Source organism: Pseudophryne corroboree, chromosome 6 (genome assembly GCF_028390025.1).
Source record: "Pseudophryne corroboree isolate aPseCor3 chromosome 6, aPseCor3.hap2, whole genome shotgun sequence".
NCBI lineage: Eukaryota > Metazoa > Chordata > Amphibia > Anura > Myobatrachidae > Pseudophryne > Pseudophryne corroboree.
In genome coordinates, this window is record NC_086449.1 from 385345415 (window position 1) to 385359287 (window position 13873).

Sequence of the window (13873 nt, forward strand, 5' to 3'; positions counted from 1 at the left end):
TTTTGCTTTTGTACAATGGGTTGAAGATATATATCAAGGTATTGTGATATTTTGTAATACAGTGAATTCCTGGCCGCAATGATGGGCCTGCCTGGAGGTTGAGTGACACTTTTGTGTAATTTGGGGATGGTGTATAATATCGGAGCTACAGGGTGTGATTGCTGTAAGCAATCGCGGGTTGTATCTGAAATTATGTTTTTCTGGCAAGTTTATATTGTGCAGTGAGGTCTGAAGGTAGGTTACGATAAACCAATTCATCTGCCAGTTGTGAGTAAATTTCAGATTTGTAGTCCTGAAGGTTGAGTACTGCTACCCCACCCTCCTGGTACCGAAACGTTGATAGCCCTATGCTGATTTCCTGATGCTATTAACAATAAAAAGGCATATGAAGACTGGATAGTGCTCCTTATACTTTATAACTATTTGGAATAGATTGGGTCCAGGTGACACATGTCTATATATGGATGCAACCCCAGCAGCTATTATACAAGGCTAGAGTGTGGACTGTTCAAGAATATATATATATATATATATATATATATGTAGAAAGGAAATGACACAGCGCCACTTGCGAGGAGGGTTCTCAGTATAAAATGAAATAATAAAATTGCTAAAAAACTGCTAAAAAACACACGCAACCTTGCTAAAAGGCGTCCACCAACCCTTAAGAACGCAATGCTGGTACAGTACTGCTGGGAAAAATCTGAAAGTGGGGGAATAAGGGTTCCGGCGACAGGTGTTGTTTAAAAGGCAGTAGGTAAAAAGATAGATTTAAAAGCCAAAAACTATGTAATAATACAAACAAGCTTTAATATCACATAAAAGCGGATCAAAACATGAAAACACTGATAAAATCTTATAAGCATAAAAGGTCTTAGTAAAAAGTAAGGACTTCTAACTTAGCTTTTAAAATAGGCAAGGGAGTCACCATAGGGAGCCCAACGCGTTTCGTCACAGCTGACTTCTTCAAAGGGTGAGGACAGAATGAGATACTATGCCTATTTATACCCCTGATGGACAGGCTCAGGGTTGGTGATGTCATAATTAGTCATGTGATGTAATTAAAATATATACTACATAGAACATCAAAGTCACTTATTAGGGACATAGCCTAAGGCTATAGAGGGTAATATAATAGTATATATGTGGAAAACGAGTGGTTTCAGGACTGTAGTAGCGTTAGGAACATCCAGAACTGTTTATTTGTATTGATTTGCGGCACTTCCACTACACTTCCGGTGACGGAGGGGACATATGTCTATATATGGATGCAACCCCAGCAGCTATTATACAAGGCTAGAGTGTGGACTGTACAAGAATATATATATACATATATATATATATATACACACTGCTCAAAAAAATAAAGGGAACACTTAAACAACACAATGTAACTCCAAGTCAATCACACTTCTGTGAAATCAAACTGTCCACTTAGGAAGCAACACTGATTGACAATCAATTTCACATGCTGTTGTGCAAATGGAATAGACAGCAGGTGGGAATTATAGGCATTTTGCAAGACACCCCCAATAAAGGAGTTGTTCTGCAGGTGGTGACCACAGTCCACTTCTCAGCTCCTATGCTTTCTGGCTGATGTTTTGGTCACTTTTGAAAGCTGGCGGTGCTTTCACTCTAGTGGTAGCATGAGACTGAGTATACAACCCACACAAGTGGCTCAGGTAGTGCAGCTCAACCAGGATGGCACATCAATGCGAGCTGTGGCAAGAAGGTTTGCTGTGTCTGTCAGCGTAGTGTCCAGAGCATGGAGGCGCTACCAGGAGACAGGCCAGTACATCAGGAGACAAGGAGGAGGCCGTAGGAGGGCAACAACCCCGCAGCAGGACCGCTACCTCCGCCTTTGTGTAAGGAGGAACAGGAGGAGCACTGCCAGAGCTCTGCAAAATGACCTCCAGCAAGCCACAAATGTGCATGTGTCTACTCAAACGATCAGAAACAGACTCCATGAGGGTGGTATGAGGGCCCGACGTCCACAGGTGGGGGTTGTGCTTACAGCCCAACACCGTGCAGGACGTTTGGCATTTGCCAGAGAATACCAAGATTGGCAAATTCGCCACTGGCGCCCTGTGCTCTTCACAGATGAAAGCAGGTTCTCACTGAGCACATGTGACAGATGTGACAGAGTCTGGAGACACCAAGGAGAACATTCTGCTGCCTGCAACATCCTCCAGCATGACCGGTTTGGCAGTGGGTCAGTAATGGTGTGGGGTGGCATTTCTTTGGGGGGCCACACAGCCCTTCATGTGCTCGCCAGAGGTAGCCTGACTGCCATTAGGTACCGAGATGAGATCCTCAGACCCCTTGTGAGACCATATGCTGGTGCGGGTGGCCCTGGGTTCCTCCTAATGCAAGACAATGCTAGATCTCATGTGGCTGGAGTGTGTCAGCAGTTCCTGCAAGACGGAGGCATTGATGCTATGGACTGGCCCGCCCATTCCCCAGACCTGAATCCAATTGAGCACATCTGGGACATCATGTCTCGCTCCATCTACCAACGCCACGTTGCACCATAGACTGTCCAGAAGTTGGCGGATACTTTAGTCCAGATCTGGGAGGAAATCCCTCAGGAGACCATCCGCCAGCTCATCAGGAGCATGCCCAGGCATTGTAGGGAGGTCATACAGGCACGTGGAGGCCACACACACTACTGAGCCTCATTTTGACTTGTTTTAAGGACATTACATCAAAGTTGGATCAGCCTGTTTTTCCACTTTAATTTTGAGTGTGACTCCAAATCCAGACCTCCATGGATTAATAAATTTGATTTCCATTGATAATTTTTGTGTGATTTTGTTGTCAGCACATTCAACTATGTAAAGAACAAAGTATTTAATAAGAATATTTCATTCATTCAGATCTAGGATGTGTTATTTTAGTGTTCCCATTATTTTTTTGAGCAGTGTATATACACTATTTACATTATTTTGTAAAAAAAACAACAACCCACCATTAGCACACTATTAGGTGCCATTAGGGTTCTATTAAGAGTAGGACTGCAGTGGACTTGGATTTATTTATTTGTATAAAACATACAGATGTGCCTTACTCATCTTACCAGTGAACGAGTGCAGGTGCAGATTTTCAGCGATTATTCATGCGACTGCGATTATTGGTGGATACACTAGTCATGGCAAATGACTTGCGATTGCCGCTAGTAGCTTCAAAGCGATTCCTGGGTACATCTGTATATACTTCCTACTTAGTTGTGCCTGGGAACTGGGAAGGGTGACGGGCTCTTAGTTTCTGCAGGCATCATCATTGTCACTGTGTGTCACACACACTGCACAGTGCACACAAACACTGCAGTACAAACACATGCAAACTATGTGTGGAGCTGCAAAAACAAGTTTACAAAAGCTAAAAGGCTTTTGTTTGTTGAAGTGAACCTACACTTTTCTGATAATGGAAAATTTCTACAGTATTGCTTGTCACTTGTGTATGAGCCTGGGCAGAGACAGTGTTAATTAGATGATAAAAAATATTTTGCTGTCTCTGAGCTGCACTCCAAGAGGCGATGTTTTTATTTTCCTGGCTGTTATAAAGGGGGTTTTTTAATTAATTTTTTCCTATTTAAAAAAAACAAAAAACGTATTATTAACAGTAATGCAGTATATATGCTATATTATTAGCTGGGTTGTGTTACTTGGTGCCTGCCTGTTACATACCAAATTCTGTATCTGTCTGACTTTGTGCTACAAAATACTTCCTATCGTTGTTGTTGAAGTAGACCAATTGTTCCTGCTCTTAAAAAATATACGCAAGCAGCATATATCACATTATATTAGCTTGGTTGTGTTACATACTGGGAGCTTGCCTGATACATACTGCCTATCTTATACTTGAAAATAATTATTTTTGCTATTATAGACCAATTGTTCCTGCAGTTTTAAAATTTATAATAAAGTCTGTCATATTTTTTTCTCATAATCGAATGAAATAATAATTTGCACAGTGTGTTATTAATTCATAAGTGGGAAAAAAATAATTGTTTTGCTGGTGTCAACAAAATTCAACAGTCTTTTAAAAAAATTGCATGGTAAAGGTAACAGTCGTCCCTCCTTTCCCTATCTCATTGCACGTTAACTTGGTGTTGTGCCAGTTAAGTTCAACAATAGTAGCTTTACTCCTATCCTGGTTTTAAAAAATAAAACCAATCAGGGATCAGTCTCTAGAAGAGCAGGAGCTATACTTCTTCAACATCTACTAAAAGGTCATTAAGGGGAAATAGGGTTTATGAAAGGCCACCTCAAATCTTGACAACATTTCACAATGGTTAAGAAAACAGTATCTCTAAATATAAGAGGAAAAATGACTGCCAAAAAATATAAACTTGCCAGCATTATTATTATTATTTATTATTGATTATTATTATTAATTATTATTATTATTAATAATTATTATCCTTTATTTATATTATGCCACAAGGGATCCACAGCGCCCAATTACATAAATGAAAAATCAAAACAGGACAATAGTGACTTACAGTTGAAGACAATATAGGACAAGTACAGGATAAATAAACATAGCTGCATCAGCAGATGACACTGACATAAGTATCAGGGTGGCAGAAACCATGGGATTAGGTGCTGTTGAGGATGTTTAAGTAAGAGAAGGATAAACATATGAGGGTTGAGGGCCCTGCTCGTGAGAGCTTACATTTTACAATATACGAAGAGGGAAGGAATGGCTCAGACCATGGACTTTCTTTGAGAGTAGCAGTCCTGCTACTGTTATTTCATGCAATAAAAGGCCTATTGTGGATTTTAGTGAAAGCTAGGGCCAGTCTAGGTGTGTCACCTTTAAAACAGACAAATCAATGCATAAAAAAGGACACTAAGGCTGAAAAACAAACTTTGTGTTCAGAACCTCCACAAATCCCAGAGTCTAAGGGTGTCCACGATGTGTGTGACACAATGGGGTAAATTTACTAAGGTGACAGGTTTTTTTTAGAAATGGTGATGTTGCCTATGAAGATACGGGGTTCTTCTAATCACTCAGACACAGAGCCGATGAAACCAAAGTGATGGTTTATTTCTCACTGCACACAGGAGAAGATAATTCACAGGAAACAGAAGTAGGTATAGCCCAGAAACAATACACAGGTAGCAGTCCATATAGTAAGTCCCAGTAGAGGTTTTAGGTCCACAGCAATTCCACACAGCAGTGATAGCAGATTAGTCCACAGGAGAATATTTGTATAAGTCCATTCAGGAGTAAATACGTATAAGTCCACACAGCACTGGTGTTGTGCTCCACAAGGTGCCTTGGCAGAGAATCACCACTTAGCCAAAGTCCTGCGACTAACATGAGGAGCTGATCTGTGCAACCTCTTTTAAAACCTTCCAAATGCCCATGATGCTGTGCTCACCTGGGGAGGATACACAGGTTCCTATTTGGTGGGATACCATTTCAGGTATTTTCCTTCTTCCTCCCACAGCTGGCCTTCTCCTGCTGGGTCAGGCTCCGAGTTGTCTGTCAGAGCCCAGTTTTTAACAAAGGAAAGTAAACAGAAGGAACAATGATAGTGAAATTGGTTTAAGTCCTGATAGTCCCCTGTTGAGGAGCATCTTCAGTGAGGGAATACCTGTCTCTCATGTTTACTTCCTGTGCGACCATATAGGGATAACAGAAGGTTAATCAAGATTATCAATGATAACTTGTAACTAGAGGTGAGCGCCGGAAATTTTTTGGGTTTTGTGTTTTGGTTTTGGGTTCGGTTCCGCGGCCGTGTTTTGGGTTCGACCGCGTTTTGGCAAAACCTAACCGAATTTTTTTTGTCGGATTCGGGTGTGTTTTGGATTCGGGTGTTTTTTTCCAAAAAACCTAAAAAACAGCTTAAATCATAGAATTTGGCGGTCATTTTGATCCCAAAGTATTATTAACCTCAAAAACCATAATTTCCACTCATTTTCAGTCTATTCTGAATACCTCACACCTCACAATATTATTTTTAGTCCTAAAATTTGCACCGAGGTCGCTGTGTGAGTAAGATAAGCGACCCTAGTGGCCGACACAAACACCGGGCCCATCTAGGAGTGGCACTGCAGTGTCACGCAGGATGTCCCTTCCAAAAAACCCTCCCCAAACAGCACATGACGCAAAGAAAAAAAGAGGCGCAATGAGGTAGCTGTGTGAGTAAGATAAGCGACCCTAGTGGCCGACACAAACACCGGGCCCATCTAGGAGTGTCACTGCAGTGTCACGCAGGATGTCCCTTCCAAAAAACCCTCCCCAAACAGCACATGACGCAAAGAAAAAAAGAGGCGCAATGAGGTAGCTGTGTGAGTAAGATAAGCGACCCTAGTGGCCGACACAAACACCGGGCCCATCTAGGAGTGGCACTGCAGTGTCACGCAGGATGTCCCTTCCAAAAAACCCTCCCCAAACAGCACATGACGCAAAGAAAAAGAAAAGAAAAAAGAGGTGCAAGATGGAATTGTCCTTGGGCCCTCCCACCCACCCTTATGTTGTATAAACAGGACATGCACACTTTAACCAACCCATCATTTCAGTGACAGGGTCTGCCACACGACTGTGACTGATATGACGGGTTGGTTTGGACCCCCACCAAAAAAGAAGCAATTAATCTCTCCTTGCACAAACTGGCTCTACAGAGGCAAGATGTCCACCTCATCATCATCCTCCGATATATCACCGTGTACATCCCCCTCCTCACAGATTATCAATTCGTCCCCACTGGAATCCACCATCTCAGCTCCCTGTGTACTTTGTGGAGGCAATTGCTGCTGGTCAATGTCTCCACGGAGGAATTGATTATAATTCATTTTAATGAACATCATCTTCTCCACATTTTCTGGATGTAACCTCGTACGCCGATTGCTGACAAGGTGAGCGGCGGCACTAAACACTCTTTCGGAGTACACACTTGTGGGAGGGCAACTTAGGTAGAATAAAGCCAGTTTGTGCAAGGGCCTCCAAATTGCCTCTTTTTCCTGCCAGTATAAGTACGGACTGTGTGACGTGCCTACTTGGATGCGGTCACTCATATAATCCTCCACCATTCTTTCAATGGGGAGAGAATCATATGCAGTGACAGTAGACGACATGTCCGTAATCGTAACCACGGTTAGGTGGTATATACAATTATGGACGGGCTGCCGAGTGCCGACACAGAGGTAGCCACAGCCGTGAACTACCGCACTGTACTGTGTCTGCTGCTAATATAGACTGGTTGATAAAGAGATAGTATACTCGTAACTAGTATGTATGTATAAAGAAAGAAAAAAAAACCACGGTTAGGTGGTATATACAATTATGGACGGGCTGCCGAGTGCCGACACAGAGGTAGCCACAGCCGTGAACTACCGCACTGTACTGTGTCTGCTGCTAATATAGACTGGTTGATAAAGAGATAGTATACTCGTAACTAGTATGTATGTATAAAGAAAGAAAAAAAAACCACGGTTAGGTGGTATATACAATTATGGACGGGCTGCCGAGTGCCGACACAGAGGTAGCCACAGCCGTGAACTACCGCACTGTACTGTGTCTGCTGCTAATATAGACTGGTTGATAAAGAGATAGTATACTCGTAACTAGTATGTATGTATAAAGAAAGAAAAAAAAACCACGGTTAGGTGGTATATACAATTATGGACGGGCTGCCGAGTGCCGACACAGAGGTAGCCACAGCCGTGAACTACCGCACTGTACTGTGTCTGCTGCTAATATATAGACTGGTTGATAAAGAGATAGTATACTCGTAACTAGTATGTATGTATAAAGAAAGAAAAAAAAAACCACGGTTAGGTGGTATATACAATTATGGACGGGCTGCCGAGTGCCGACACAGAGGTAGCCACAGCCGTGAACTACCGCACTGTACTGTGTCTGCTGCTAATATATAGACTGGTTGATAAAGAGATAGTATACTCGTAACTAGTATGTATGTATAAAGAAAGAAAAAAAAAACCACGGTTAGGTGGTATATACAATTATGGACGGGCTGCCGAGTGCCGACACAGAGGTAGCCACAGCCGTGAACTACCGCACTGTACTGTGTCTGCTGCTAATATAGACTGGTTGATAAAGAGATAGTATACTCGTAACTAGTATGACTATAAAGAAAGAAAAAAAAACCACGGTTAGGTGGTATATACAATTATGGACGGGCTGCCGAGTGCCGACACAGAGGTAGCCACAGCCGTGAACTACCGCACTGTACTGTGTCTGCTGCTAATATAGACTGGTTGATAAAGAGATAGTATACTCGTAACTGGTATGTATGTATAAAGAAAGAAAAAAAAACCACGGTTAGGTGGTATATACAATTATGGACGGGCTGCCGAGTGCCGACACAGAGGTAGCCACAGCCGTGAACTACCGCACTGTACAGTGTCTGCTGCTAATATAGACTGGTTGATAAAGAAATAGTATACTCGTAACTAGTATGACTATAAAGAAAGAAAAAAAAAACACGGTTAGGTGGTATATACAATTATGGACGGCTGCCGAGTGCCGACACAGAGGTAGCCACAGCCGTGAACTACCGCACTGTACTGTGTCTGCTGCTAATATAGACTGGTTGATAAAGAGATAGTATACTCGTAACTAGTATGTATGTATAAAGAAAGAAAAAAAAACCACGGTTAGGTGGTATATACAATTATGGACGGGCTGCCGAGTGCCGACACAGAGGTAGCCACAGCCGTGAACTACCGCACTGTAATGTGTCTGCTGCTAATATATAGACTGGTTGATAAAGAGATAGTATACTCGTAACTAGTATGTATGTATAAAGAAAGAAAAAAAAACCACGGTTAGGTGGTATATACAATTATGGACGGGCTGCCGAGTGCCGACACAGAGGTAGCCACAGCCGTGAACTACCGCACTGTACTGTGTCTGCTGCTAATATATAGACTGGTTGATAAAGAGATAGTATACTCGTAACTAGTATGTATGTATAAAGAAAGAAAAAAAAACCACGGTTAGGTGGTATATACAATTATGGACGGGCTGCCGAGTGCCGACACAGAGGTAGCCACAGCCGTGAACTACCGCACTGTACTGTGTCTGCTGCTAATATAGACTGGTTGATAAAGAGATAGTATACTCGTAACTAGTATGTATGTATAAAGAAAGAAAAAAAAACCACGGTTAGGTGGTATATACAATTATGGACGGGCTGCCGAGTGCCGACACAGAGGTAGCCACAGCCGTGAACTACCGCACTGTACTGTGTCTGCTGCTAATATAGACTGGTTGATAAAGAGATAGTATACTCGTAACTAGTATGACTATAAAGAAAGAAAAAAAAACCACGGTTAGGTGGTATTTACAATTATGGACGGGCTGCCGAGTGCCGACACAGAGGTAGCCACAGCCGTGAACTACCGCACTGTACTGTGTCTGCTGCTAATATAGACTGGTTGATAAAGAGATAGTATACTACTAATATTATATATACTGGTGGTCAGGTCACTGGTCACTAGTCACACTGGCAGTGGCACTCCTGCAGCAAAAGTGTGCACTTTTTAATTTTAATATAATATTATGTACTCCTGGCTCCTGCTATAACCTATAACTGGCACTGCAGTGCTCCCCAGTCTCCCCCACAATTATAAGCTGTGTGAGCTGAGCACAGTCAGATATATATATACATTGATGCAGCACACTGGGCTGAGCAGTGCACACAGATATGGTATGTGACTGAGTCACTGTGTGTATCGTTTTTTTCAGGCAGAGAACGGATATATTAAATAAAACAAACAACTGCACTGTCTGGTGGTCACTGTGGTCGTCAGTCACTAAACTCTGCACTCTCTTCTACAGTATCACAGCCTTAGGTCAATCTCTCTCTCTCTCTCTCAACCCTAATCTAAATGGAGAGGACGCCAGCCACGTCCTCTCCCTATCAATCTCAATGCACGTGTGAAAATGGCGGCGACGCGCGGCTCCTTATATAGAATCCGAGTCTCGCGAGAATCCGACAGCGTCATGATGACGTTCGGGCGCGCTCGGGTTAACCGAGCAAGGCGGGAAGATCCGAGTCGCTCGGACCCGTGAAAAAAAACATGAAGTTCGGGCGGGTTCGGATTCCGAGGAACCGAACCCGCTCATCTCTACTTGTAACCTCATACACAGAATGGCATGACCCTAACGTAACACCGCAGCATGATAATACCATGTGCCAGGTCACAGCACACCAGTATTTACCTGAGTAATATTACAGTACAGAATATACAGGCTAACGCATTAGTTTTAGTCCTGTGAATGAATACGCACATGGTGAATAGTGACACAAACCAGAGAGACACGGGAAAAGAAGGAATACAAAGTACATTAATTGCTACAAAGAATTAAATGCCATATACCGTATACAGTTTTACCCTCTGCCTCATATCTTCACATTGCCAATAGCAACCAATCAGATTATATCTATTATCTTCTAGAAGCAGCTAGATAAATGTTAAGTAGAATCTGATTGGTTGCAATGGGCAATATCACCAGTTCTAAAAAAAACTCCCACCTTAGTAAATTTACCCCTATGTTTCTAAATAGATGACTCAGGCCTTGTTAGTTATGTGTGGTAATATAATATCATAAACTGCATCTCGTATAGTTCTTATGACAAAAAAGTAAATTAGTATTATTAATATCAATATCCAGAAATATATAGTATTTGTTAAGTTTAGAACAGTTTCACTACACACATCATACAGTATATCTGCTAAAACACCGTCAATGCCATGAGTGCCAAATATTAATCCACATGTAGCTTAGTATCACAGGAGATTACCTTGCCAAACTGGAGCAAAAATATCATCTGGAGGTAGATAATACAATTCTTTACGCAATTCCCCACCTCCAGGTGTTTCAGTGGCTTCCTCAGAAGGTATGCAGTAATCATGTAGTGTAGCTAGGCAGAAATATACAAATGTACAGAGTCTTCTGTGTGCTGGAATTGGAGCAGCAAATGAAAATCACTGGGAGTTATCTCACCTGGAACAGAAATACAGTAGTTTCAAAAAGCAAATGGAAATTCCATGCTCCACTGTCAGAATATAAGAGTTAAATCAGAATTCAAACTGATGACGGGATCACACGAGAGGCAGTTCTTATGAGTCTTCTTTTTTAAACAATTCCTCCAGTCATGTGTGGTAAAACAAAATCTGAAAATGTACAGTATGAATAAACAGCAAACTGCAATCCAATAAGGTAAAAGATAGGATCAATTGGATCTATGGTATGATTCTATACAAAATCTCTCAGAGCACCTATTCTACATTAACCCTAATCTGGGAGATTGTTTTAGAATTATTGCAAATTTTAATTTGCTTTTAGGAAAAGTAGTTGGCCAGGCTACCTCTACCTTGCAGCATTAAGACACTTAGCAGTATTGTAACAGTAGAGTTGTGTCCTTGGAGCCCATCCTACTTCTGCAGTTGGGGTAGTCGTGTAGCTTAAGATGGAGTGATGGCACTGCTGGCACATGTATGGAAGATACATTATTCAGACCCAACTTTAACCGAGCTCTAGTATCACTTCAGCATGGTATTTACTGTAGAGTTGGTAATTGTGAGCCGAGGTGTACCCTCGATCTCCCGTCACCATTCAAAGCTCAAAATGGGAACAGTCATTAGTAATCAGTAGTAAGTGGGTTCTACTCCAATGTGGTATGCGTCCTTATATTCCAAACTTTGAATCACATGAACCAGAATTGTATAACATCAATTAGGCCTTTTTCTATAAATTGCTCCAGTAGAATCATCTGAAAGAAATACTGTATAGTGCGAATAAAATACTATCAATGCACAAGGAGATTATATAAAATAATTTTGTCACATTTTTGCAAAAGTTTATAGAGGACTAATCATAATGTAACACTTTCAGGCATTACCTACTAGTGGTTTGCTGAACTGGAGCTGAACCTGTTGCCTAATGCATGGAACATATTAGAATTATTGTAGTATAACAAATGAATGGAATATGCTTTTAACGTCAAGAATATTGAGCTGTATTGTTTGTTCAATAGACATATGTTTCCACCATTATATGATAAAGGAGCATTAATTTTGGATTTTAAAAGCATAGATACACTGAACATTGGCCCTCATTCCGAGTTGATCGCTCGCTGATGTTTTTCGCAGCGCAGCGTCCAGGTTACTATTGCGCATGCATATGTACCGCAATGCGCACGCGCGTCATATGGGTACAAACAGCATCGTTGCTGTGCAATGCTTCTAGCAAAGAATCCATTCGCACAACCGATCGCAAGGAGATTGACATGAAGAAGGCTTTTATGGGTGTCAACTGACCATTTTCTGGGAGTGGTAGGGAAAACGCAGGCATATCCAGGCGTTTGCAGGGCAGGTGTCTGACGTCAATTCCGGTACCGGACAGGTTGAAGTGATCGCAAGTGCTGAGTAAATTCAGACCTACTCAGAAACTGCAAAAAACATTTTCGTCCCGCTCGGCTGCACATATGATCGCACACTTGCAAAGCAAAAATACACTCCCCCGTAGGCGGCGACTATCTGATCGCTGCTCTGCAAAAAATAGCTAGCGAGCAATCAACTCGGAATGAAGGCTATTATTACCAGTCTGATGTGTTTTTCACACTTTTTGTGTTATGTATCACTATATGCTAGTTTATAGTTCTAATGCATGTCGTTACTTAGTAGATGGGTTTAGGGATGACTATGGTTTTAAACCTATAAATTAATATAATAAAGCTTTCACTTGGAGCCGTGGCTATTATCTAAATGTTCAGGATGTTCTCAATGTAGGAAAGTATCTATTTCATTTAAGTGTAGTTCCCAGGATTTTTAAATTTCAATCAACTCTAACATAAAGTTTAATATAAATAATCTATTAAAATATACATAAAAAATTATAATTTTGTCAATTTTCAAAACAGACTATATTATTTATATGTATTTTTTTTATATTTTCTTTATTTTTTTTATTTTAGATTGTGGCTGAATTCATAAATGCAATTAATAAGCCAATGATTTTTGACAAAAAAAGTTATAGAGACTTGAAAATGTCAAAACATTATGGGAAAGTGGTAGGATAAGAACAGCTTTTTTTTATAAGTAGGAGACAGGAGTTACAGTAGCATGTTAAGGAAGGAATGCAGAATCAAAGAGAGGAACAGATGCACAAGTACAGTATTTCACTTATTCACTAATTCACAAAACTGATGACCTTTATTACTTCAATTGTAACCCCATGTGCTACCCGACAAACTTTAGTCTAGAAGCTTTGTCCATATTGCACCACTCAATAAAGTGTGACTTAGGGTAATTTTAATGTACTAAAGATTGATTTTAGCTTGATCTAAAATTTATCTAAAATGTATCAATATCAACAGAGTGTTTCATGACCAAAATTCCTTATATACAAACAATTGATTTTAAGATAAAATTTAAAACTGATGTCGATGTTGACCAATTTGTAAAAGACTAAAGTCAGCCGTTTTTTGGCAGTTCCATTCAATATCGAATGCAAATAGACATAAACTCTGCCAAAATTCAACTGACTTTTCCTGCTGATTTTCTATTGGACAAAACAAGTCACATGCAAGAATCTGCTGTGGTTCCTTTAATTCTGGTTTGCATACATCTCAAACGATGGGGCGCCTGTGATGGTTTGTGTACATGTATGATGGTGGCGCATCCTGCACCATTGCACGCAGCACCCTCTAAGCCATAGCCTGTCACCATTTGGAGGTGGGAAATCCAAAGATGAAGCAGCAATCTTCACTGCATCCATCTCTGAATGAGGCCCATAATTCCTACAGCCACAGTGAACAACATGGGTGGTTTCCTTTTTTAAAAAGGATGTGCACAGATCCTCAAGTGTTCTTTAATTTCTTACAAAATTT